At 33.6% G+C, this 27,231-nt stretch overlaps 1 protein-coding gene across 24 annotated transcripts in view; it reads left to right on the top strand.

Annotated features, from left to right (window-relative positions):
- The window catches only part of LOC145279892 (protein scribble homolog), a 772,271-nt gene that overhangs the window by 657,170 nt on the left and 87,870 nt on the right, over positions 1-27,231 (top strand). The window lies entirely within an intron of this gene.

Here is a 27,231-nt window from a genome sequence, read left to right as displayed (position 1 = left end):
AGCCACTCAGGGATAAGGGTTATTGCAAGTACATTACCTTAGTGTGGAGATTTGCTGAAGTGTTTACTTAAGGGGGCGGTTCATTAGGAATTTGTTAACATTGGACTTGAAGACATCCAAGTTGTAGTCCGGAGGGAAGCAGGCAGACGGAACAGAGTTCCACAGGCGTGCAGTTCTAAGAAAGAAGCTTTGTTCATGGAATCCGCGCCTCAATTTAGGCACAGATATAGAGTGGGGGAAATTTTTCACAGTGGATTCAGCTAGACGGGTGTTTTTCGTGAAAGATTGGCGAGGGGGGACCAGAGATTGGAGTTCAGACGAGCATCTGCCATGGAAATAACGATAAAATAAGGACAGGCTCGCAACGTCTCTTCTGTGGGAGAGAGGTTGCAGGGTAGAGAAAAGGGCATCCCCCACTAAGCCACGAAGTCTATTTTGTACTCTGTCAAGGCAGGATAGGCTGTTTTTTAGCAGCTCCTGCCCAGATATGGCAACAGTATTCCATCCTTGGCCATACTTGGCTTTTATATAGATAGAGAATTGCATCAGTAGTGAGATATCTTCTGGAGCGGTAGAAGGATCCCACCATCTTTCCAGCGACCTTGGCAACAGACCTAATGTACGTGTTCCATTTCAGATCAGGAGTAAAGGTCAAACCCAGAAGCTTGTCAAAACACTGAGCCTCTCCCAGACGAGAGCCATCCATCACAATTGATGCCAGATGGGGATCAGAGCGTTGATGATGCAAGGATAGAAGTTTGGTTTTGGATACATTAAAGGAAACCAGCCACATCTTCCCCCACTGAACCACGCGCTCGAGATCAGAGGAGAGAGAATCAGAGAGAACTTTGTCATTTACAGCCTTTGATGTGTTGCCGTAGATGGTCGTGTCATCAGCATAGATGTCAACGAATGATTTAAGTATGTGTTTAGGGAGGTCATTGATGTAGATCAGGAAGAGAGTTGGGCCCAGGATTGACCCCTGAGGGACTCCAGCATTTATATTGCAGGCCTCCGATTTTTGTCCATCTACCACTACTCTTATGAGCCTATCGGAGAGAAATGATTTAATGATTGAGAAAACATTTCCAGTTATACCGTAGCTGGAAATCTTATGAAGTAGACCCTTATGCCATACCTTGTCGAAGGCCTTTGATATGTCAAGAGCAATTGCCCTAGAAAGGAAGCCTTTGTCAAGAGATTCACTAATCCTTGTTTGTTCCATATGAGCCTATGGAGTGGTTGCAGATACCGACTTGAGGGAGGCATAGGGATATTCCCCCACATAATATGTCAGGCCGGTATAATGATAAACGGGATCATTGTGCTGTAAATCAGTCAAAAAAAGGGGGAGAAAAAAGGGGAGAAAATAAGAATGCCACCAATACTTAATGAATTTAATAAGTAAAATATGGTCCCAAATGGAAATTATAAAGTAATTTATTCACACAAGATAGCTTGACCGTAGCAGTGTGGATGACAAGGTACCACATTAAGTCATTCTGAGATGTATGCATCTAGAATGACCTTAGTTTTGTATTCTGGAGCACTCCGGTGGAAACATTGGAAAAAAATCACGCACCTCACTGCACAACAATAGTGAAGGATTTAGATAGAGTGCTTCCTGCTCGACACAAATGGATGTTTAAAAATAAGGGTTATAGTGAGGAAAGGTGTCACGTTTTTCTGAAGATCTGAGAAACCTTGGGTGCAGCCAAATCTAAAACATGAGGCAAAAAAGGAATCATAAAAGAGAAAGTAATAAGTCAATATATAAAAGAGAGGGAAAGGAGTGAGAAAGTTTTTAGGTGTTGGTATTGTGGCAATATATGTACGTGTTAACATCTGTAGACGACGTAGCCAGAGAAACAATGATGCCCCGTTCATAGGATGCCCAAAGAGCAAAAGGATACTGATGCACATAGTCAATAATATGGGCATGCCAAATTCAGTTTCTATTAGGATAGAGGATAGAATGTATAGAGCTCTGGTAGATACAGGAGCAGCAGTATCAGTAATAAATAGCAGGATTTATGAATCGTTTAGACAAGGGCCTGAACTACAAAAGAAACATGTAAATTTAAGGACTTCTAATGGGTCTTCATTAATTGTGAAAAGCCTGGTGGGTGCAAATAGGGAATCTGCCTACCCCTCATGACTTTGTTGTGAAGAATCTCCACAAAAGTATAATACTAGGCCATGATTGGCTTATGCAAAATGGGGTGATAATTTATTTGGATTTAGGGGCACTAAGAATCAGTAATAAGTATGTAGTCTTAGAGGAAGATGCTCATATTTTATCAATAATTAAATTAGCTCAGAAAATAACATTAAAACCCCAGAACCTGCATACATGCACAGCTCTTGCGAGTTTTAGAAATGGGGGAAAATATGAGATAGAACAACTGAGCAGCAGATACGTTAGCAATCTCAGTGGCATATCAGTAGCTAATGTGATGGTGAAAATTAACAGGTCCTCTAGGTTTCTGCTATTCATAACGAATAACACCAATCAAACAGTCGCCTTAAGAATGGGGCATCACTTAGCTAAATGTCGTAGGGTTAATAGCATTACTGAACTTACTATGCTGGTTAAACAAAAGAACAAGATTTCTGATGAAAACTTGTAAGGGAAAAAGGTACCTGATGAATTCAAGTTACAGATTGATAGGTTGCTGAAGCAGAATAAAGATTTGTTTGTCAGTGAAAATAAAAACTAGGACAGAACAGATACAGAAGAAATGCATATTGATACAGGAACACATGAACTCATGCCGAGAAAAATGGTAGATTCAGCAATTGATCAATTGATGTGACCAGGGGTAATTGAGAGATCAAACAGCCTCTAAAGAAAGATGGTAGTAGAAGATTCTGTGTAGATTTAATATCGCTAAATTTAATATCACTAAATAAAACCTTGAAGAAGGATGTCTGAGCGTTACCGGTATATGACAAGTTTTAAAAAAGAATGTGTTCATGGAACTGGAAACTAAGATCGATCCAATTTCTTTCTTCTTTAATTTGGTCTCCTATTTTTTATTATTTATTTTTTTAAGAAAAAGAAAGACATAATTAATGACAGAACAGGTGATTAAATACAAAAGTGAGTACACAGTAAACGAAAAGAAGAAAAAAAACAGACTTTTTTTTCCGGATCTTACAAACTGTTTAAATGCATTTTATTCCATTATTAGGACAATGACTATTTTTGTTGTTTTTTGTTTTGTACCAAAGGTGATGCGAGGTTAAAAAAAAAAAAAAATGTACAAACAATTTTGAAAAATGGTAAGGAAAGAGTTTTGGATATTAAATTAAACTACTCTCATGGATTAAATAAAGGATTATGTTCAAAATTCCGTGCAGATTCCCGAGTTTGACAGAAAGATTCACAAGTTCAGTAAAATACACTTGAAAAAAGTCAGAGATCACAACAACTGAAACATTGTGAAAGTAACGCCCAAAATGAAAACAGTAGTTCAAAGAATCCAAATAATATGAATAATCCTCATCTCAAAAATTTAGAAACGTTTTTCACTTTTATTTTTTTTATATGTAAAAAGTTTGTCCTTTTTTCTTTTCTTTTTTTTTTTTTTTTTTTGTTAAACTTATTTCACATGAGACAATTTTTTGGTTATTAAATGGTTGTGTGAATCTTGTCAAATGAAATACTGAAGACAAACACGCATCAAGTTTTGGAAATCATTTGCTTAATTGCAGGAAACCATTAAAAAAAAGCTCATCCACTTTTGTCAGTGTTTTTCTCAGTTAGGATGGAGATAGTGGTTTGAAGGAAGTTCCTTGACTACTTCCTACGCATGAATAACTTGTGTTTTTAATCATAGGTTTTAAAAAGTAAATGACTCCTTGTACAAAGTCTAATGCTTTCTCTTCCCTTCTCAATTGTAAAATTGCTGTCTGCCATCGTGGGAAGTCTGAAACATTTTGGTCCATGTGTTTTAATTTTTTTTATTCTTCATTTGCTGTTTCTATTGTATGACTGTCTTGCTCTAAAAGAGATACTGCTGTGCGGGAAAAACAAGATAACTTAATTATTTGATTGCTGTAATATAATTCTGTATAAGGCAAATAATGAGAAACAAAGAACTTTTCATTTTTGTCTGTCAGCAGGTCATATGTAAACAAGCAGAAATGTGAACACAATACAAGTCAGCTTCACCTAACTTCCTTACGTTCAAAAAATACATTTCTGTCGGGTTCCTATTCTTCTTACCGGCTTCATGCTGCAAACTAGTACTGACACTATTTTAAATGTGTTGTCTTATGGGTGGATCAAGATGTTTGTCTGTCAGTGGAAGCCCCATTCACTTGCTCTTATGTAAATGCTAACAAAACAATTTCTCAGACTGTTGAACTGGAATTGACAAATGAGGCTCATCCATAAATGCAACATAACGATTAAATAAAATATTTAAAGAATTATGTTGAATGTGGACCCACGTATTATGCCATTACATCTCCTGCATCATTCTTTTCATGCTGAGTGGTATCTAGTTCTCAATCTTGTGTTCACAAGTTGCTTTTTATTACGAAATTGTGTTTGTATTTTTATTGAATCTTTATGCTTCCTGCATTTTCGTGAGGGAAAAGTGGCTCAGATTTTTTATTTGCTGTTTGTTGAACTCTAACAAATCTTTATTCATTCACGGTTGCTTGTCTATAATTAAAACAGTAGATGTATGTATGTGTGTGTCTGTCTGTGAAAATATTTAACCAGTAAACTCTTAAACTACTGAGAACGTAACCCTGAAATTAGCAGGAAATAGGTTTATAAGATGGTGTATAACAAATAAAATCTTGGGATGGATGTTAACACGTACATATATTGGCAAGTTGAAATGCAAAATGTTCATTTCAACTTGCTGACATATTTTTATTAGTTTTGCGTATATATATGTAATATGTATAATATATAATTTGATATTCAATAGAGAATTGGCTTTATTATAGTAAATATGAAATCTGCATGAATTAAAATATATTTAAGTGTATTTTATGACCGGGCAAGACTGGTTGCCGCCTGCTAGTTCTCAATCCATGAAATTCTCCTTCCTCCAAAATCCATACCCAATTCTTTTCTTGTGGTTTCAAATGTTTTGTTGACTTCAATCCACTTCAAACCATTTACAAATGTTAAGCATAATTTTTTCCACACACTATTCATAGATGGGTACACTTGTAGAATTTGACCCGGATCCTCAGGATTTTCCATAAATTATGGCTTAGGCTCAACCGGCAATCACCGGATTTAACTGAACATTGTTCAAATGTTGAAACGCTGCATCAACATTTTTTTTTTTTGTATAAAAAATGTAATTTTTTAAATTATTTTTGGGGTGATGGGGGGGGGGGTATTTTCCGGTTTGTTTGTTTTGAAATTCGTTTGTATTCGATGGGGGGAGGGGTATTTTCCCGATTTGTTTGTTTCGAAATTCATCTGTTTGTTACTTTGCTCAGCTTAATCTGGTGACTGCCAGTCACGCCTAGACCATAATTGACGGAAAATCTCGAGTATCTGGGTCAAATTGTGCAAGAGTATTCATAAATGTGTTCAGAACATCATTTCCATGTTGCTGCTATGTTCTCTACAGTCTTATGTTATTACCCGATTCATCGAGATTTGCTGCAATGTATGCTTCATATAATAAAACTTAAACATTGCAATGACTCTTTGATCCATTTGTTGTGTAAGAAGTGCAATGTTCAGAAAGAAGTGCAATGTTTGCATGAAAATTTACAATGTTTTATTGGGTAGAGCTTTTTTTTTTTTTACAAAGGAGTTACCACTTACCAAGGCCTGGAGGCCACTCGAGGATAAGGATTAATGAGTGTACAGTAATGTCATAGTGGAAATTTTGTAAATTGGATTACTTAAGGGAATGGCTCATTAAGAACTTGTTCACATTGGACTTGAAAATGACCATATTGTAGTTAGTTGCAAAGCAGGAAAACAACAGAGTTCCACAGGCATACAGTTCTAAGAAAAAAGCTTTGTTCATGGAATCTATGTTTAGGTTTGGGCACAGATAAAGAGTAGGGGAAATTATTGATAGTGGTTTCAGCTACACAATTGTTTTTCATGAAAGTCATGACCATAGATTGGAACTCAGATGAGCACTAGCCATGAAAATAATGATAACGCACAGATAGGTTCGCAACATCTCTTCTGTGGGAAAGAGGTTGCAGGGAAGAGAAAAAGGCATCCCCCACTAGGCTACAAAGTCTATTTTGAACTCTGTCAAGGCAGGATAAGCTGCTTCTAGCAGTTCCAGCCCAGATGTGACAACAGAACTTAATCCTTTTTTTTTTTTTTTTTTTGTACATAGGCATCACCACATTATCAAGGCCAAGAGGCCACTCAAGGATAAGGGTTAAAGAGTGTACAGTAGAAATTGGACATTATAGTAATCATTAGTAATGAAAATTTGGTAAAGTTGATAACTTATATGGAACGGCTCATCAAGAACTTATTTACGTTAGACTTGAAGACAACCATATTGTAGTCAGCCGGAAAGCAGGAAAACGGAAGACAATTCCACAGGCGTGCAGTTCTAAGAAAAAAGCTTTGTTCATGGAATCTACGTTTAGGTTTAGGCACAGATAAAGAGTGGGGGAAATTATTGATAGTGTTTACAGCTAGACGAGTGTTTCTTGTGAAAGTTTGGCGAGGGGGAACCATAGATTGAAGCTCATTCGAACACTTTCCATGAAAATAGGTGCTCAAGGTGCTCGTCTGAACTCCAATCCCTGGTCCCCCCTCGCCAATCTTTCACGAAAAACACCCGTCTAGCTGAATCCACTGTGAAAAATTTCCCCCACTCTATATCTGTGCCTAAATCGAGGCGCGGATTCCATGAACAAAGCTCCTTTCTTAGAACTGCACGCCTGTGGAACTCTGTTCCGTCTGCCTGCTTCCCTCCGGACTACAACTTGGATGTCTTCAAGTCTAATGTTAACAAATTCCTAATGAACCGCCCCCTTAAGTAAACACTTCATCAAATCTCCACACTAACGTAATGTACTTGCAATAACCCTTATCCCTGAGTGGCTTCCGGGCCTTGATAAGTGGTGATCACTGTGTAAAAAAAAAAAATAAAAAAGTAAAATAAAATAACGATACATCAGAGACAAACTCGCAACATCTCTTCTGTGAGATAAAGGTTGCAAGGAAGAGAAAAGGACATCTCCTACGAGGCTACGAAGTCTATTTTGAACTCTATCAAGGCAGGCCAAGTCATTTCTAGCAGCTCCTGCCCAGATGTGGCAACAGTATTCCATCCTTGGACGTACCTGGCTCTTATATAGATAGAGAATAGCATCAGCAGTGAGATATCTACCGGATCGATAGAAAGATCCCACCATTTTTCCAGCGGCCTTGGCAACAGATTTGATGTACGTGTTCCATTTAAGATCAGGAGTAATGGTCAAGCCAAGAAGTTTGTCAAAACTTGAGGCCTCCTGAAGACGAGAGCCATTCATTTCAATTGATGTCAGATGGGGATCAGAATGTTGATGATGTAAAGAGAGAAGCTTGGTTTTAGATGCATTAAAAGTTACCAGCCATTCTTTACCCCATTGTACTACATGCTCAAGATCAGAGGAGAGAGAATTGGAGAGAACTTGGTCATTTACTGTCTTAGATGTGCTACCATAAATGGTAGTGTCGTCAGCATAGATGTCTACAAATGATGTAAGGATGTGATTTGGAAGATCATTAATGTAGATCAGGAAAAGAGTTGGGCCCAGGATGGACCCCTGAGGGACACCGGCATTAATACTGTGGGCTTCTGATTTTTGCCCATCAACTACTACTCTTATGAACCTATCAGAAAGAAATGATTTAATAATTGAGAAGACATTTCCAGCAATACCATAGCTAGAGATCTTATGAAGTAAACCTTTATGCCATACCCTATCAAAGGCCTTAGATATGTCAAGAGCAATTGCCCTAGAAAGGTTGCCTCCGTCGAGAGATTTGCTAATCCTATGAGATATAACTGTAAGCACATCTGCTGTAGATCTAGCAGAACGGAAACCATATTGAGTGTCACTAAGAAGGTTATTTTTGTTGAGATGGTTGATTACTTCTGTATTTAACACAGATTCCAGCAACTTACTCATGACGCACAGGAGACTTATTGGCCTGTACTGAGAGGGGGATGAGCGATCACCTGAATTCTTAAATACAGGGCATACTGATGAAATTTTCCAGGGAGATGGGAAACTATTCTCCTTAAGACAACGTTTAAACAGTTTTGTAATTTGGCTCTTATTCAAGTAGAGAATTGCATCAGCAGTGAGATATTTACTGGAGCGTTAGAACAATCCCACTATTTTCTCAGCAGCCTTGGCAACAGATTTTATGTACATGTTCCATCTTAGATCAGGAGTAAAGGTCAGACCTAGAAACTTGTCAAAACATGGAGCCTCCCCAAGATGAGAGCCATTCATTTCAATTGATGCCAGAAATACCTTAAAAGTAATCTCCTTCTTTTTGTAATAGCTTTAGGTTAAAATCTTCTGGGACTATTACCTTTCAATATAACGAGCACTCATTCTTTTAAAATTTTGTAGCTTAGAAATTGATTTTTCTTTTTTGGAAATGAAAGAAAAAACTAGCAATTTTTGCAACAAAATCTAGTTTTACCAATGTTAGAAATTTGTCTAAATTAAATTTAACATAAAAAACTTGTTTTCTTCAATGATTTTAGTGAATGCTTTTGGAAAGACTAGCAGGGAGTATCCAGCATTGTCCGGGTGGAGGATATTGGCACAATGATGAAGCGATGTTAAGAATGGCTTCCACGTGGTTAAAATTAAAAAAAAAAAGATAGAGACAGAAGTGGATAATTAGTTTTCCTCATTAACCATTAGGCCAAAGGGGATATTGAATTCAATGAGTTGGTAATTAAGAATCATAGGGGTCACCACGCATGCGCAGAAATGAATGTTGCTTTTAAACCTGGCTGGGGGTCAGTTAAGTTTCCCCGCTTTCTATTGCGGTATTTATTTGCTTCCCCACGAAAGCAAATTAGACACAAGGTCGTTTTTAATGTGGAGGGAAAACCAGCTCCCTCAAAAAAAAGGGGCACTCTGGCAGTATCCCCCCAAAAATTGTAATTGTCTCAGTATGAAGGGTTTTCCCTACATTGACCGTTGACCAATTAACTTAAGTGAAGTGCAGCATCAGCTCGGCTCGAAGGCCAAGAATTGTTTCACTTTATTATATGAAAAAGATAAACAAACACTCAAGACAACGGCATGGTGAGAAATTTTTTTTAACTCGATCAAAATAATAGGAAAGAAATGGTGTCCATTTGTGAATCTGAGATATTATGATCTTGGAAGTATAGGAAAATTCTTGTGGAATTTAACCAACTGTGGAACCCCGATCTGAAAAGCCTTTTGTGGACATACACAAACGCTCGCACCTAGTTTGCCTTTTATATGATAGACCAATGAGGGAACCCGGTATTGCCCGCGTGGAGGAGATTGGCACAAAGACAAAGCGATGTTAAGAATGGCTTCCATGTGGTTAAAAAAAAAAAAAGATAGAGAGAGAGGTGGGTAATTAGTTTTCCATGCTAACCATTAGGCCAAAGAGGATAGTGAATTGAAATAAAAAAAAATAAAATAAGATCGAGAGAGAGGTGAGATTGAACTCAAAAACGTAAGGTAATTACCCTTCCTCACTAACCATTAGGCCAAAGGGGATATTAAATTCAATGAGTTGGTAATTAAGTTAAGAAATGAACATTGCTTATAATAACTGGCTGAGGGCCAGGTAAGCTTGGTGCTTTCTGTCGGTATTTATTTGTTTTTCCACAGAAACAAAATGTAACACAATTTGCTTAAAAATGAAATTTTCTCAGCATAGAAAGGTTTTTCCCTCCATTGACCGAGAACTAATCTCATTTGGGTGCAGTGCCAGTCACAAGGCAGTCGAGCGGCTGTTTGCATTCGGATAGTTTCGCTTTATACAAAAAAGACAAAGAAATACTCAAACCAAGGGAAGTTTTTAAAACTCAATCAAAAAAAAAAAAAATATAGAGACGATGTGCCTTTGCGAATATGAGAAGCATGCAAAAACTTCTCCCGGAATCTAACCGACTCGAGAATCCCGACGCAAAAAGCCTTTCATGGATATACACAAATGCACGCACCCATATACTTTCATTATTTTTTGACTAATCGCAGCATGTTGATGATATACCATGACGTATAGTGATATATCATTGCATGGATACGGCATAATCACGTTGACATCGGTTATCGCCAGATCACCGAAGTTAAACAATGTTGAGCCTGGCTAATACCAGATGGGTGACCATTTGGTAATTTTAGACACTGTATGTGCTCTTCGCTCATCTCTGCATTGTTTTCAGTCGTCTAGTATATCAACTTGCCACTGGTATACAACAATGTCGACTCAGGAGAGGCGTGGTTGGAGACTGCGCAACTCTTGCCACACAAATTTCATGCGCAGGTAGCCTTACAGTGGGTATCCTTAGTTTGTCAATGGTGATATATCATAACATATGATGATATACCATAACATATGGTGATATATCATTACATATGGTGATATATCATAACATATGGTGATATATCATAACATATGGTGATATATCATAACATATGATGATATATCATAACATGGTGATATACCATAACATGTGGTGATATATCATAACATATGGTGATATATCATAACATATGGTGATATATCATAACATATGATGATATATCATAACATATGGTGATATATCATAACATATAGTGATATATCATAACATATGGTGATTTATCATAACATATGGCGATATATCATAATGTATCAAACTCAAAGAAAGAAGTTGTTCCATCCATTTTCATAAAAAATATTCTCCATTTCTTAAGATTTGATAGGTGATAAAATCTTATCCTTTGGTCAACTCATTTCAAATCAATAGAACCTTTCCACCTTTTTCATGGCATTTTATCATGAATTTATTATCCAGTATTACAGCATGATGCTTAGTACTTGGACTAGAAATGTTCTTAGAGAACATTAGGGCGAAATATAAAATCACAAATGAATGGGAATTATAAGCAAATGTATATTATGTGAATGTCTAAACTAAATTAAACTTCATTTCATAGCAATCATGACAATGATGCTATGTGGAAGATATTGGAACTACTGTAGAAAATGCCAGTATTGTGTTATTAAACACTAAATAAGACTCACAGATTGTTTAAAAATTTAATTTTCTAGGATTTACGATGCTTTAATTAATATTTTAATAACATTTTATTTTATGTATTATTTATTGTACAGCAACATGATGTTTAACATTTTGTGTTACGACTTCAATATTTGTGGTAGATAGATGACTTAAACGTGATTTTTATTTTTCTATTTTTTTTCACAAATAATGTAAAATTGAGAATGACTCAAAATAATATAACCTGACAAGATATACCTGCATACATATATATATATACACACACACACACACACACACACACACACACACACACACACACACACACATATATCTATATATATAAAAATGTAACTCTTGGTTCGTTTGTAATTAATAGTCTTAATAACCACTGGACGGATGGCTTCCACATTTTGGTATAATATGTTTACAGTATGCATGCGTGTTTCTATATATCTTTTTGTAATTATAACATTATACGTAATTTTTTTATAATAAATATTTGATTTTCTTTGTACGGATGAGACTTTTTTTTTTTTATTTGGGGACAATTATTTCACACCACGTGACATCACTAAACGAAACTTTTATATACCAAATTGACTTTTTTTGTTTAAAAATGGAATTATTTCTCTTTCGTTTTTTAATATTTCGTGTTTTATATATATAAAGTACAATTGTTGAATGTTATTTTCTTGATTATATTTGTTTGGGAGAAGCACAATTAAAAAAAAAAAGATTAAAACGGAGCGAAATTTAAATTTCCATTCCATTTTTACTCTTTATGAATATTAAAAGAAAAATTACTAAACATTTATTAATAATGCCTCACTTTTACAGACATTTGTTTTTAAATTTCTTAAATGACGACTTTTATCGACTTTTTTTTTAATAGCATTTGCGGATGGGTATGCTGACATTTGTTTTAATTTCTTTTTAAATGACTTTTTATCGACTTTCTTTTTTTAATAACATTTGCGGATGGGTAAAAAACGAAAAAAAAAAATAACTAAACCATTTACTGATAATTCTCACTTTTACAAATATTTTTAACAAATAAATTTTATCAAAGTCAAGATACCGAGAAATTGTCAGTAAACGGCTTAGTTATTTTTTTCGTTTTTTACCCATCCACAAATGATATTAAAATAAAAGTCATTTTAAAAGAAATTAAAAAAACAAATGTCAGCTTACCCATCCGCAAATGCTATTAAAAAAAAAAAGTCGATAAAAGTCGTCATTTAAAAAGAAATTTAAAAACAAATGTCTGTAAAAGTGAGGCATTATTAATAAATGTTTAGTAATTTTTCTTTTAATATTCATAAAGAGTAAAACTTTTTTTCAAAATAAATGTGACAAATAATCGTTTAGTTACTATGACAACGTCAGTAAATAAAATAAAATAAATAAAGTGTTACGTGCGCTTGCGTCAGAAAGGGAACGATGCGTGTTTTTTTATGCTGGTCGCCATGGAACACAACCACAACGCCCAATGAGTACCAACTTTCTTTTAAAAAAAAGTGAAAGTTTTCCTGAAAAAAAAACTTTCACCTAACAATTTATGGCAAAAATAGCGACTCATAAAAATCTGGGGTGCTTCTACACTTTATTGCCGAAATTGGAGACGCCATTTTTTTTTCACGCACTTGCTATCCAAATCTAGGGGAGACATCATTATATGGTCGAACAATTGCTTCTGGAAAGGGAAAGAATAAATTTACCAAAATTAACATTTATTACTTCTGGAAACGTTAAATTAAACTAAAATTATATTTTATTACTTCCAGAAACTTGGTGAACCGATATTACTGGAGAAAATGAATCTTGACAATTCAAAGAAAATGTTTAAAATTATTTATTTGTTCGAACCCCCCCCCCCAAAAAAAAAACCTATTTTATAAAAGTCCAAGTAAATAAAGAAAGTGAAAGAGAACATATATCCGTAATTGTTTAATTGGAAATATTTCTATTTAATTGATGACAACGGGAAAGTTTTTCATGGAACAATTTTTTTTTTTTTTTTTTTTTATTAAAAACAGAAAATTAAAATGACATATTAATAATAGTTTAACCTGGGCGAGCGCCATTTGAAAACCAAAACAAAACCAAAATTTTTATTAGTTTTTTTTTGTTTTGTTTGTTTATTTTTTCGTTTGTGTGGGGTTTTTTTTTGGGGGGGGGTTCTTTTCGAACAAATAAATAATTTTAAATATTTATTTGAATTGTCAAGATTAATTTTCTCCAGTAATATCAGTTTACCAAGTTTCTGGAAGTAATAAATGATAATTTTAGTTTAAGGGAGTAATAAATGTCAATTTTGGTAAATTTATTCTTTCCCTTTCCGGAAGCAATCGTTCGGCCATATAATGATGCCTTCCCTAGATTTGGATAGCAAGTGCGTGAAAAAAATGGCGTCTCCAATTTCGGCAATAAAGTGTACAAACACCAAATCTGCTAGCTGAGTGACAAATCTGCTTAAAATATTGGAAAGAAGAAAGAAAGAAAAAGAATAGAAACTCTAGATGTATCAGAAATTTGGAGGAATTTTTGACACTCCTAACAGAAAACTGCAAATAAAATATAAAAAACTCGTAATTTCTCTTTTTAAAGTGAGTTGTTTATTTTCTATATGGAATATACTTTCAAAATAAACTATTAAAGTTGTTTAAAAAATAATAGAAATATTATTTTTTATTTTTTAAAAAACAGTGTTTACAAAATGTTTACAAAATGCCGGCGTGCCTTCATGCAGCCATTTTTTACGTAATAAAATCAATAGAATTTTACGAGTTAAATATTTTTCAATTTTTAAACTTTAAAAATCTATCAAAATTTTTCTATTGATTCAATTTGTACGATATTTTCAGGGTCAATGTGAAATTTTATGCTCTTTCCAATAAACCAAATATAATATTATAGACAAAATTTTTTTTTTCAAATTCACACCCCCATTTTGAAATGTTTATTAAAATTTTAATAATTAATTTATGTGTCAAAGTTTTATATATCACAAATTGAAGATAAAAGATCAATAAAGAAAATATTCCAATTTAAAACAAAAAAAAAAAGAATAGATTTTTGGAAATTTACCTGTAAAGTCCAAAGTGTAAAACCTTTTTTTTTTTTAAAAAAACATGTTGATTTTTTTTTTTAATGAAAGCTCATGTTATGCTTACATCGTCAAGTAAATACCAGACGCTGACGGCAAATTTTTCTATCTCATTGAATGTTTTCTTTTTTTTTCCTGCTTTCTGGCTGACTACAATATGGTTGTGTTCAAGTCTAACGTAAATAAGTTCTTGATGAGCCGTTCCATATAAGTTATCAAATTTAACAAATTTTCATTACTAATGATTATTATATTGTCCAATTTCTACTGTACACTCTTTAACCCTTATCCTTGAGTGGCCTCTTGGCCTTGATAATGAGTTGATACCTATGAAAAAAAAAAAAAAAGAAAATGTCCAATGTGAACAAGTTCTAATTGAATCGTCCCCCTAAGTAATCCAAGTTACAAAATTCCCACTGTTTACTATGCTAAAATCACAATGACTAATGTATACCTATTAACCCTTATCCTCGAGTGGCCTCTGGGCCTTGATAAGTGGTGACACCCTTGTAAAAAAAAAAAAAAAAAAAAAAAAAAGCGGATTTTTTGTTCTAGGAGAAAAACTTATGAGTGAATGTGTGTTTCTTTTTTAACTACGGAGGATGAAAAATACTAATTTTGGTTAACACACGCAATAAAAAAGGGACATTATTTATGCCCTTGGACGAAACCATACTTCATAAATTTCATTTTAGCAGCAGCACTATTCAATGCTTCCTGCAAAACATGTTACAAAAATGCGATTTTCTAGGACCCTCGCTTTAAAAAATCCTTTTATTTAAAAAATACATGGAATTTAAAATATAAATATGGATAAATTCTTAACAATGAAGAATGGAACTACCCATTTAATAATATTTTTTTAGGTAAGTGATTTTTTTTGGCATATATATACATATATTTATAAGCAAGTCAAAATATATTGATTTTCTTTATATTTTTTTAAAAGAAAACCGCTTTAAAGAAACAAATATTGCATAATTTGCTATTAAACCTGTTCTTTTAAAAAATTTGGTATTTGCTCCTTTAAATGAAAAAAAAATTAGGGTTTGAATTATATTTTCAAGTAGTTATAAGCTTAAAAGATAGTAAGTTGAATTATTAAGGTTCTGATCATCATTTTTAATGGCAACTTTTTGATACACCTATAGAACCTCTCCCAAACATACTGGCAATAATTTGGTTTCGTCCTTCCTTTCAGTGTTTCCAATAAGAGGGATTGATTTACTAGGATTTGTATTAGGAGCTGGGAACTTATTAAAATTATTTAATTGTTGAATGTTTTGCATTTTGGTTAAATTTGTTAATTTGCTAGCACTAAAAGCCCACACAAAAAATTGAACAAAAGACAAAATTAAAAAGAATGGTACTCATGCAGAATTTAATCCCCCCCTCCCCGCACCAGATTCCAATTAGTTTAGGGTTCGACCGGCAATCACCAGATTCAGCCGAGCGTTGTTCAAATGTTGAAACACTAAACCAACATTTTATTTATTTTTTTGCAGAATTAATTAATGATGGGAGTATTTTTTGCGTTTATTTTCTTAACATCTATTGACAAAAAACATTTGTACATTCTCTTGAAAAAAAAATCTAACTTTTCTCTACTTTCACCTAACTATTTACAGTGTTCATATAAAACATTCAACTTTTCTTTTTATAATAAAAATTCTGTTTTCAAAAAGAAATGTTTACAGCCAACTTTCTTTTACAAAATAATTCCTGAAAAAAAGCAAACAAAAAAACTTTCACCTAACAATTTATGGTAAAAAATTTACCTTTTCTTGGGAAAACCCCCCAACTTTTATTGATAAAAAAAAATTGCAAAAATAATAAAATAAATAAACAATACAAAATGCAATTTTCTATGAGGAATGTGTCTCATTTTAACAAACTGAGCCACAGCAACGCGTGGCCGGGTACGGCTAGTATACATATATAGCTTTTTTAAACATTGTCTTTGCTGAGATAGTATTCGATGCAAATGCATGTGACTATAAAACTACCATTCATTTTTATCCCATTAAGTCCTTCAATTTTAAGGTCACTTACAAGTTTTATTTTTCCGAATTTTCCAATTAAACCAGTGAGTTGATTTTTCATGACTTGTATTATCTTAGTTTACTTTACGTAGCTTATCTTGAGCTGCAAATTTGATTGATTTATTTTCATACTTTATTGAGTATAAAAGTATGAAAAAAATATTCATGAATTTTTGTCTTTGTGATAAAAAATGTTCAATTACACCGATTCATAAATAAAAACTAATATTGACAAAATAAGTAACTTTTGAAAACAATTATGAATACTTTTTTACACTGAATTTTCTTAGAGGCTCCATTAAATCGCCTTTCATTCCTCTCACTAGTAAAACAGTTAATCCTAATTTTTTCAATCTCTCCTTGTAATTTTTACCCTTTTTATTAGTTTGGTCACTTGTTTCCAATCCAAATATTGGATTTCAATTCCAAGTTTAATATGCAATATAAAGTTTTATTAGAGATAAGACAACATTTATCTCCATTGAAATAATGTGTCTGGACATTCATATAATCATGTACTTCTTGCTACTATACATTGAAGTGAAAACTAATATTCAGTCAATGTTATAGTCAGCAAGGTTTGTTCTAGTTCCTCTCCAGGGAAAAGAAGAAAATTCTCACTCCTACTATTATGAAAATCCTTGATTTTCTCATCTGTGAATAGGGTGCAAAGTAACTTTTATGCCCCTCCCTACCTCTGATACCATTAGCATTATTTCATGGAATAGCCTTGAGTTTGGGATTCTTGCTTTAGTGGCTTTATTTAGACTCCATATGTGACCGTGTAACCATTTTATACTCCATTCCTTATAGCTAGAAACTAACATTCTAAATATTGACAAAATTAATTTATTTGATTCTGTAAAGCAATCTATCTGGTTAGATATTTTAATTAAGTTTTTCCTTTTCTTAGCAAACCTACAAACAGAACCCATGGACAGGCTCCTGTATACCGCAACTACTCAACACTAGCTTTTTAAACTAACTGCTGACTATTTAAAATACACATCCTCTCTGCTGCTCAACCCACCAGAGTTTTTGATATCATTTAGTCCTCCACCGTACTTTCACTATTGAGAAAGGATTCCAAAAACTTGCTAATTTTTACATGTTTCAAACTGTTTGGTGGGGATTATATTTGCAACATTTTTTTTGATTTTTACTCTCTATCCTTCTACATTAATATCATAGTAACCTTGTGTAAATCTCTGCTGGTATCATGATTGGGCGATTTTGCTGATTTTGATGACAATAAAAATATGTGAGTATGAAACATTCATGGATCATCATTCAATTCTGGGTAACATCGGGTCTCCCTGCCAGTAAAATATAGATTTAAGTGACACTAAAATATGCGGCAATAAATTTCTTATAAAAACAGAAGAAAAACTGGAGAGAAAATCACTCTGAAAAGCAACTAGCAAAAGAGACTAAGATGGACCATTTTAGCATGCAGATTACTACTGATTATTAGATTTGTCTTGATTTCAGAAGAGCTGGAGAATCGTTTAATTATAGCTTAGTAGTGTTTTCCATATGTAAAAAGAAAAGTTTTCTTTTTTTTAAATAGATGATTGTTTTGCAAGAGATTTTAGTTTCTAAGTTAAAATAGGTGAAAGGAATACATGACTAATTGGAGAATGTATGACCAAAATTATAAAACAGGAGAATTGACATTCTAAATAAGGATGAAAAAAGAAAAAAAAATATCATTGAGAAAATGGAAAAAAGAATGACAAGAATTTAAATTTGAAATTCCAAATATTTGCATTCTTTGATGTAAGCGTCTTTGACATGAAATTGATCGCTCGTTTCAATAGAAAAGTTTGTAAACGGATTTTTCTCTTTTTTCTTTTAAACTGCTTTTTTTTAACAAAAAGTTTTCAAACGTCTTCAGTTTTATTTTGCATCTTTTTTTTCAAATACAAGTTTTTACTATTCTGACTTATTTAAACTCTTTTTTCCATTTTCATTTTCAATATTTATTCAATATAAAATAACAAAAAGATTCTTGAAATCAGTTTTTGCCTGGCAAGAAAAATGTTAACGATTAGAAATATATTATTCTAAAAAAAAAAAATTCCTAATTTTTTTTCATTTTCTATTTCATTTCTCCATTACATTTACACGTTCATGGCTGTTTTAGATTTTTATCTCAACATGATTCTTCTTTCTCCTTTTATATATTTCATTATAAGAATATTAGAAGACTATCCATCTCATGACAGGTACAATTACACCATCTTTATTTCATCTCACAAAAATTAAAATCCAGATATAATAATACTAAACCTTATGTCTAGAATTCTTATACTTTCAACCCAACTATAGAAATACATATTCATTGTATTTTACTACTATTAAATACTTCAAATGGTTCTAAAAGAAAGACTATCAAAATATTATCGAATTTGAAACACCCCCCCACACACACACATATATATATTCATATTCATAGATAGACTGTTTTGCCATATCACCGTTCTTCAATATGATTAGATAAGCAAGTGTTTTAGAGTGACATTGAATAGTTTTTCAACAGTCAGAGCTTTTATCCAATGGTCTATTATAAGTGAGAAAGGGGAATCTTACTATATAAATAACTAGCGTGGGTGCCTGGCGTTTTCCAGGTGTTTGTCGGTGTGTGTATAGAAAAAAAAGTTTTGGTAGGCAGGTAGGCTCGAACCCAAAGCCTTGAGGCGAAGGTGGAAATGAAAGCCTGACATCTTACCACAACGCTAAGAGGGAAGAGAAGTGAGAATTGTTCAAATTAAATGATTAAAAAGTTAAGTGATTAGTTCAACCAGGTGCGTAAATTTAATGATGTCAAACATCATGCCACATTTAACTTTGGCTGCAAGCAAGCTTCTGTGTATTTGTTTGTCCCCTCCCCAAGATGTTGGGGAAAACCAGATCCCCATAAAAAGGGGAGGGTCCAAATGAATAGCAGTTGTCTGATATGATAGGTTTTCCACACATTGATCAAAGCTGATTGCTTTCTGGACGTCCCTGGCAAGAGTGCTAGGGAAAGATATTTCCTTCGATTACTTTCGCTTTATTTATATGCAAAAGCCGAACAAACAGGTGGGAACATGAAATAGCGTGAATTTTATAAAATAAAAGTCATTCAAATAAAAGATAGACACGACCTCCTTTTGTAAATTGGAGATATTATAATCTTGAGAGTATATAAAAAGTTCTAAGAAATGGTAAACCCCTCCCCCACCACCAAAAAGCCTTTGCAGGATATACAAAGAAAGCGCACACACACATTTTCACTTTTATATAATAGATATCAACAGTTCAAAAGTGCTCTATTCATTTTTACGAAAACTATTACATTATCTCTAATGATTGTTTGAAATTTTACTTTCCATAGGAAAGGGTATATACTACGATTATTACGAAGGAAAAGGGTATCTACTAAAATATTCTTCAGTTTTTATCACTATCACTCTCTCCCGATGTATGTTATTTGATTCCCCACCAATCTTATTTCATACCATGCCTATAATTCTTGCTTCCATTACTCTTTCTCTTTCTTTGTGTTTAGTAACAATAAAATGTGAAAAAATATCGAAATTAATATTGGAAAATCCATTGAAAACAATAAGGAAGGTCAGCACAAAAGGTAATGATAATTAACCTGTAGTTGGAGAAAGAGAAAATGAAAGAAAAAAGATCGCCAGAAAAAGAAACTAATATTGTATTTTTGTTTATTATTGTTTTTTTTTAATTTAACTGCACACTTACTTTTTGGTCCTCTAATTTATCAGAGAGGGACCTATGTTTTCAGTGGCGTCCATGCGTTCATCTGTGCGTCCGTTATTCCGGATGCTTGCCAGATAACGATTAGATTTTCCTGAAACTTGGTCAAAATGTGGAGGCCATTGTTCTTAATATAAATTCAGTATGGGTGACCCCGTCAAAATTCTGGTTTGCATCCCTCTGGGACTTTTAGGGCTAAAAAATATGCCTTTTGGGGCTCTTTTTTGTCATATTACTCAAAAACTTGATATGTATGTCTATAAAGTAGTTTTCCATGGTGCTAAATTCAAATATACATGTCTTAAGGTGTGAAACTTTTTTTTTTTTTTTTTACATAGGCGTGACCACTTATCAAGGCCGATCGGCCACTTAAGGATAAGGGTTAAAGAGTGTAGAGTAGTCAAAAGGACAATATAGTAATCGATAGTAATGGAAGTTCGGTAAATTTGTTAACTTAAGTGGAACGGCTCATCAGAAACTTGTTCACGTTGGACTTGAAGACAACCATATTATAGACAGCTGGAAAGCAGGAAAACGGAAGACAATTCCACAGGCGTGCAGTTTTAAGAAAGAAGCTTTGATCATGGAATCTATGTTTAGGTTTAGGCACAGATAAAGAGTGGGGAAAATTATTGATAATGTTTTCAGCTAGTCTAGTGTTTCTTGTGAAAGTTTGGCGAGGGGGGACCATAGATTGAAGCTCAGTCGAACACTTTCCATTAAAATAACGATAAAGCAGAGACAAACTCGCAACATCTCTTCTGTGAGATAGAGGTTGCAGCGAAGAGAAAAGGACATCTCCCACCAGGCCACAAAGTCTATTTTGAACCCTATCAAGGCAGGACAAGTCTTTTCTAGCAGCTCCTTCCCATATGTGGCAACAATATTCCATACTTGGACGTATCTGGCTCTTATATAGATAGAGAATTGCATCAGCAATGAGATATCTACTGGATCGATAGAAGGATCCGACCATTTTTCCAGTGGCCTTGGCAACAGATTTGATGTAAGTATTCCATTTAAGATCAGGAGTAAAGGTCAAGCCCAGAAGCCTGTCAAAACTTGAGGCCTCCCCAAGACAAGAGCCATTCATTTTAATTGATGCCAGATGGGGATCAGAACGTTGATGATGTAAAGATAGAAGCTTGGTTTTAGATGCATTAAAAGCAACCAGCCACTCCTTTCCCCATTGTACAACGTGATCAAGATCAGAGGAGAGAGAATCGGAGAGAACTTGGTTGTTTACTGTCTTAGATGTGCTACCATAGATGGTAGTGTAGTCAGCAAAAATGTCTACGAATGATGTAAGGATGTGATTTGGAAGATCATTAATGTAGATCAGGAAAAGAGTTGGGCCCAGGATGGACCCCTGAGGGACTCCAGCATTTATACTGTGAGCTTCTGATTTTTGCCCATCAACTACTACTCTTATGAACCTATCAGAGAGAAATGATTTAATAATTGAGAAGACATTTTCAGCTATACCATAGCTGGAGATCTTGTGAAGTAAACCTTTATGCCATATCCTATCAAAGGCCTTTGATATGTCAAGAGCAATTGCCCTGTCAAGAGATTCGCTAATACTATGAGATATAACTGTAAGTACATCTGCTGTAGATCTAGCAGAACAGAAACCATATTGTGTGTCACTAAGAAGGTTATTTTTGCTGAGATGGTTGATTACTTCTCTATTTAACACAGATTCCAGCAACTTACTCATGACGCACAGGAGACTTATTGGCCTGTACTGAGAGGGGGATGAGCGATCACCTGAATTCTTAAATACAGGGCATACTGATGAGATTTTCCAGGGTGATGGGAAGCAATTTTCCTTAAGACAACGTTTAAACAGTTTTGTAAGTATGGGTGCTAGTTCTGGTTGAAGTTTTTTGAGTACTATAATTGGAATACCGTCAGGGCCTGTTGCTTTACTGGAATCAAGGTTTTTGATTAGCTTGGCAACATCGCATACAGATATTTGTATATCACATAGTGTGTTTTTTGATACAGGAGGAAATATTGGGGGTTGGCGGCCTTGGTCACAAAGGGTAGAATTGGCTGCAAAGTTCTTGGCAAAGAGTTTAGCTTTGTCTGATGCTGACGAGATTAACTTAGGTCCATTGATGATAGTTGGGATAGAGCACACGCTTCTGTTCAGGATTCTGTTTGCAATTTGCCAAAACTGGTGGGAACCAAGCTGCTGCTCAGCTACTTTGGACTTGACGGACTGAGCATACAACTCTCTTGCGTTCTTTATTACTTTTTTACAATGGTTGCTGGCAGTCCTGAAAGCGGCTTTAGTTTCCATACATCTATTACATTGGAAGCAGTGGAAAAAGTGATTTCTGTGCGCAATAGCAGCAGCACATTCTGGAGAGAACCATGGCTGGCTGTTAGGTTTTTGCTGGAACTTTTTCGAGGGTATGAAATTGTCTGTACCTACAATTAACCATTCTGTCAGGTCTGATACTATAGACGACACATCCTTTTTAAACATGGAACGCAGAGGAAGATCTGATATAAATGTACGGAAACTATCCCAGTCAGCCATAGTGTATCGATATACTGTACGATGGAGAGGTACGTCTGAGGACTTACTGCATTTCATTTTTATCTTAATTGATACAACTGAGTGGTCGGAAGATCCAAGAGGAGACAGAATGGAAACTGAACATAGTTCAGGGCAAGTTGTGTGAAAAAGTTCTAGTAGACTTGCATACTGGCCGTCATTGTCGGGCACACGGGTGGGTTCGTGAACAATCTGAGTGAGGTCATAAGCAATGGAGAAATCATGACAGAATCTCCCCTCATCATCGGTCTTGTTTGAGTGGGTCAACCATTCCACATTGTGAACATTGAAGTCACCACATACGTGAATGTTAGCTGAAGGATATGCTGATAGAACTTGGTCAATTTTCTCAGATATGCTTTTAAAGATAGTAACTCCGCTGTTATGGGGGCGATAGAGAGTAAATATAAATGCTGTAGTGTGAGCTATTTTCACTGGGATTCGGCATTCCCAGGAGCTCAAAAGGGGTCACAAATGCCCCCAAATTGCAAAAGATGACACTTTTATCCATAACTTTTGCCCCATCCATTAGATTTTTCTGGAACTTGGCGAAAATGTGAAGGCAACGTTGGCCCTTCACACTTCTCACATTCATCATTTCTTTAATTTTTGTGGTGTCATCTCACATACAGCACCATGATGGCACATGCGGCTTATTCTGATTCTAACAATCAAACTCGAGTTAACACAACAGGTTAGATTATTTCTAATATATATATATATGTGGGGGGGGGTCGGCTATGTACTAGGTATTTGTTTAACCTGACTGTGTTAAGTTCTGTTGACTATTGCATCACTTTCACTAATACCTTTGATCCATATATCCCCCCCTTTCCACTGATAGATTAAATAATCAGGTAGATTAGACTGTCAAGCCTTTATAGGAAAACTTGTCTAGGAGAAGGAAAAGTCTGGAATAGGAACACTCATTCTTTGCTTATACCAGGTTTCTTTCCAATCATCTCGGATTTCTTGCCACTTGATGTAAACAGTGTCAGCTCAAGAAAAATTGTGGTTAGAGATTATGCAACACTTGCTTCATTAGAAAGTCCTTCTTGTATAGTTACTCTTTTAGTGTGTATCTCTTGAGACAGGAGGATGGCTTTAATAAATATATATTTCTACAGCGAAACAACGTCACAGCTAACACAAGCCATGAAAGCCAACAAACCGGAAGTCCAAGACTCAAGTTTTGCCCTCATTTGAGCTCATCAGTTGAACACATCTGAACTCGGGATTTAAAATCCGAATCTTTTGCATCCGATGCAACTGCAAATATCTTGTCCCCCCCCCCTAAATTACAGCAATAAAACATTTTTTTTATCCAATCATGAAAGATGTAGGTAGTTAGGAACCAATGTGTCAAAACACATTTATTTCCTTTTTAAATGCTTATAAAATATTTATAAGTTTTAAGATTAAATTCACTTGATAAAAAATACACAAGTTTTCTTTTTTACAACAATACTATTTATTAGTCGGCTGCTCTTGTTTTTGCATTTTGAATGTATAGTGAATCACCTGCTTTCATGTTACATAGTTATTTATATATAGCGAAACAAGAGATAAAACTGTATGCATTTTTATACTATGCACAGACATATCAGAAGACTATGGATCTTTTTTATTTTTTCACTCACTATCTCATTTCATCTTTAAGCTTCTATAAAAGTTTGATCCTTGATTAATGATAGTGAAAGGATATACGAATAAAGGAAAGAGATATTCCTCCTATAAAAGAAATAGGTGAAATACTTTTAAGCCGAATTCAACCTTAAATCTACATCGCAATCATCCTGCTTCTTCCTTCCTCTTTTTGTTCTTATCAGGCTAAACAATGACTCAGATTGTCACAATTAAATCAACCACTGCAAATGAAAACCTCCTTTGATATAGACAAACCCCTCACTTTCATACCGAATCGAATTATTATATTTATTGCAATGGTGATAATAATATAAAACATCTCACCATTTCTTTTTTATTTCAACTTAATTCTGCTTTCCATGCTTATACTTGATATATACCTTCAAATATTAGACAGGTATTTATTACTAACTAGATTACTTAATTACAGGTATTTATTACTAACTAGATTACTTAATCTTTTAATTTTTATTTTTGTTTCGCATTTTTTCTTTTTTTTTTTAATATTATTTTTGAAAATTAAACTTAATTATGGTAGCATTTTGGCATTAAATTATTCATTGAACCTAATTGTTTTAAAATTATGACTAATTTTGTCAAAGTAATGTTGTTTTAATCTCAACCATTCGAAAATGAGAACTATACTATATAGCACTGTTTTATCTGTCCAACCAATGCAGCTAAATTTGAAGAATAATGTAAAGGGCTCTGTAAAGAAAGGGGCAAACTGTTAACATATAACCACTTGTTTTGAAGACATAAATGCAAGGGATCTCTATTTATACAATTATTTATAGTTTTCAAAATACATTATCTTTTAATAAATGAATATTTCTTAAGAAATTTAAAACCAGAATACACACACACACACACAAGATTTTGTCTGATAGTTTCATTAATACAGATGTATCTATTTTAAGTTCTATCATTCTTATAGAAAGATATTTCTGCTTTGTTGTGTACTTTGCATCAATTGTACACAAAATTTATAAAAAACTATTTCATTTACAAATCTTTATATTAAATAGTATCTTTAATATAGTGTTTGTATATATTTATTATATAATACACACATTTAAATCTAATAATTACAAAATTCTATGATTAATATTTATGAATAGTTTTTCTTTAATTGAGTAAAAGTGCATGTATGAGGTTCTGAGGTGGGAGATTGAATTTTTTGGATCCTTGAATTTTATCAGGCAACGTTTGTCTATGGGTCCTGTTAGTAAAGAATTGAAAAAAACAAAAAGAAATGAGTAATTTATCAGCTGACTACACACACACATTCTCTCTCTCTCTCTCTCCATGGGCATCTAGTGTTCTTGAACACTTAGGAAACAGGAAAGAGAGTCACTGTTTATCGCAATACACACACACGAATCTGGTCCCTGCATTAAAGTAACTATTGTATAACCTTCTAGGATCCACACCAAATGAGTCGATGCAAGGTTTGTAAGTGTATCTTGTGTGGTTTCTAACATTTTATTAATATACAAATAATCTATTATATAAAGGAAAGTCACATTTTCTGTCTCTATGTCCGAAAACACAGATTTTCTTAGATTGCTATTTATATTAATTAATAAACGACCAATGACCTATTGGATCAATGTATATTAGTATTAACATTTGATACCTTGAACCGATTGTGAAGGTTGGTAGGTAAAAAGTGCATTGATTTATTGGTAGTTTATGGAGCATGTAGTAGATATGAAAAAATTATATAACTATTAAAAAATTACTCTTATTTATGTGTCGATCTATGTGCCTCAACAACTTTGGAAGAATTAGGACACAAATATGCAGTGTATGAATAAGAATAAATCAAGGGAAGTTTAGCTAAGAATGTAATTCATTAATTTCAAAAGTTAAATGATGACCTTGTAGTTATGGGTTAATCGCCATTGTATCCTGCCAACCAATTTCCCCATGTTTGTACTTGTTAATGTACATGTCATAGAGCTGATATTCCCTGTATTTGTATTAATAAAATTCCAAGATATTTTAACATATTTCTGTGAGTATATGTTCACAAATGAATTATTAAAATATTGAAATAATTATTAAAAAATAGTTTTTAGCAATTTTATTTAATGACCAATCAATAATTAAGTCGACTTGAAAAGAAAACTGTAAATATTTCATGAGTGGATTTAAAAAACAAACTAATTGATAAGAAAATAAAAACAGGGTATAATTTTCAACATATCACTACTTTTAATAATAATGGAATATTTTTGTGTTGATGTTAAAAGTAAAAAAAAAAAGTCTCTCCTTATTTATTTATTGCTCATAAACATTGAATTTGCATATGTGATTATTGAAGTGAGCTAGGCACCAATACATACACGTTTAATTATATAAATTACCATTTTGTTTACTGTTGATTTTATGTTTCAATGTAGTTTTCTTTTTGTTATTTTTCAAAATATGTTCTGTTTCAAATGTGTTTCCTCATTGCAAAAAACTTATGTTTATCTTCGACTGGCTTTTCTATTTCTATTTTTCATTCAATAAGTATATTTTATATTGGATTATATTTCTCTCAGCCCTCCACTCGACAATATATTTCCATCTGGTGTTGCCTGTATAAATATAGCTATTAATTAATTAATGTAAAACTCTGCTTTGTAAAACTGAGTGAATTGATGTTTTTTGCTTAGAGTTGTTTCCCCTTTTTTGTTGTATTAAAGAGGAAGATGGAAAACAAGTAAAAAGAGTTGTTTCTTTTTATGGTTGGAGCAGCCAACAGGTTTTCACTGATTTTTTAATTTTTTATTTTATATACTTATTTTGGTTTACAGTTGGACTGTGTAGACCGGATCACATGTGTTTTGTTACTACAAAAGATGAAACTAATATTTACTG

This window comes from Euprymna scolopes, chromosome 7, assembly GCF_053919585.1.
Source record: "Euprymna scolopes isolate OS-2025 chromosome 7, ASM5391958v1, whole genome shotgun sequence".
Taxonomy (NCBI): domain Eukaryota; kingdom Metazoa; phylum Mollusca; class Cephalopoda; order Sepiida; family Sepiolidae; genus Euprymna; species Euprymna scolopes.
The sequence above is the reverse complement of the archived record's forward strand: the minus strand, read 5'-3'. Positions and strand labels throughout refer to the sequence as shown.